The 1,745-nt window shown below is 32.4% G+C and overlaps 1 long non-coding RNA gene across 1 annotated transcript in view; it reads left to right on the top strand.

Annotated features, from left to right (window-relative positions):
- Window positions 1-827: 827 nt before the first annotated feature.
- Window positions 828-1,745, top strand: part of LOC111089292 — a 24,035-nt gene continuing 23,117 nt past the window's right edge. The window contains exon 1 of the long non-coding RNA XR_002613573.1: window positions 828-895. This is a non-coding gene — a long non-coding RNA (uncharacterized LOC111089292). The remainder of the gene's footprint in view (window positions 896-1,745) is intronic.

Below are 1,745 nucleotides of genomic sequence, written 5' to 3'. Positions count from 1 at the left end.
AACAGAAAGTAATATATATTCACTTTTATTTCTATTTTAATGAATTCCATATAACAAAACCTATGATTGCAACATGAAATCAAAACAAAACGTTGATCACTGTGCGAGTCATATAATTTCATGTACATTGTAGCAGGGGGTCTCACCATTAATTCTTGCACCCGGGCACCCTGTACTCTAGGACCGGCCCTGGTTACACACCATAGCCTGAGAGCTAAGAATAGGGTGTCCATAAGTTATCTAACCCATTTTAAAATATATTAAATATCATAATTTGATATAATAGATAATAGATAGAACACTTCGGTTTTATTTATCTTGATAAACAACTCCCAAAGTTCTTATTCCTCCTTTTTGTTGCAGATCCGTCGTAAAAGCACTGATTGCTAGAAAAGAGAAAAAGTGAAAAAAAGAAATGGCAACACTCCAGGAAAAGGCTTAGTGTTTACTGAATCCAAATCAATCATGCAAGTGCAGCGAAATTACCGATGTATTTATAAAAAAGATCCACCAACTAAGAACAGCATTAAGGTTTGGTTTGAAAAATTTCTAGCAACTGGTAGTGTGTTAGAACAAAAGGGAACAGGACGTCCAATTGTATCTGATGCAACAGACGAAAGTGGGCACCTGTGGAAGTATACTAAAACAAAACAGTAAAAAACTGTATGAGTTTTTCATCAAGGTAAATAAAACCGGAGTGTTCTATCTATAATATTTTTGAAGTTATTAACTTAATTTTTTAAAATATGTCAGATAATTTATGGACACTGTATTTTTAATGCAATTTAAATATTAGTTAGAGGGAGCTGCGGTTTTTAATGGTAAGGTTTAGATCAAAAGGTTTAATAAGATAGGCCTAGGACAGTTAACTCCCAAAAGGTTCTGAGAATGTGAGGTAAAGTTTTTAGTATATTTGAAAGTATATTATATATACGAAAACGCTAAGAGAACGTAATATGATTTAAAGGTAGAGAGTGAAACAGTCAGTGTGTGTTACATATCACGGTTAATTTGTACAACTAAGTCGATTTGTTTACGGCACTATAAGTGTTCAAGTTTGTAGAACTAGAAGTGTTAATTAAGGGAGGAAATAAATTAATTTAGTAACTTTAGCTGGACAGGACGTAAAATTATTTTCACCAGTTTAGTTAACAGAACACGCAAACGAAAAACTACGCTACTAGTATTACACTGCTTTAACCCTTTTGAAAATCAGGCTATTAATGTAAAATGTTACCCTAAACTTAAATAGATAACAATACACTAATATTGTTTCAAACCAGAATGAAAAGGCTGCAGCTATAGCACGTACACATTTGTTATTTGAAAGTTGAATAAGTAAACAGAGCTTCATGTGGGTTCTGCAAATAGTTTAAAATTGTTTCTTAAAAAAAAAAAACATGTAACGTAAAAATCACATTCAGTGTGAACAAATCTTTGCTGCTCTAACAACGCAAGCAAGGAGTGTGTTCCACTATGAGGTGCTACATACACTGGTTATTTGTGTGTGTTATGCCACTCGGCACAAATACCGTATTTTTCGGAATATAAGACGCACCCTTATTTTGAAGCCAAAGTTTTGGGGGAAAAAAAGCTACAGTCGCATTTGAAAGATTTTTATTGAACAAAAATTCAGTTTGATACTTTAAGAATTAGTATATATTGTTCTAAACACAAAAGAGCTCAAAACATCAAAATAAGAAAATACCGTAAATAAAAAAAAAGGGTTTATTGTTGTTTAGTTT

The sequence above is a fragment of the Limulus polyphemus genome, unplaced genomic scaffold (genome assembly GCF_000517525.1).
Source record: "Limulus polyphemus unplaced genomic scaffold, Limulus_polyphemus-2.1.2 Scaffold5812, whole genome shotgun sequence".
Lineage (NCBI taxonomy): Eukaryota > Metazoa > Arthropoda > Merostomata > Xiphosura > Limulidae > Limulus > Limulus polyphemus.
Note: the sequence above shows the minus strand (reverse complement) of the source record. Positions and strands in the feature narration are given on the sequence as shown.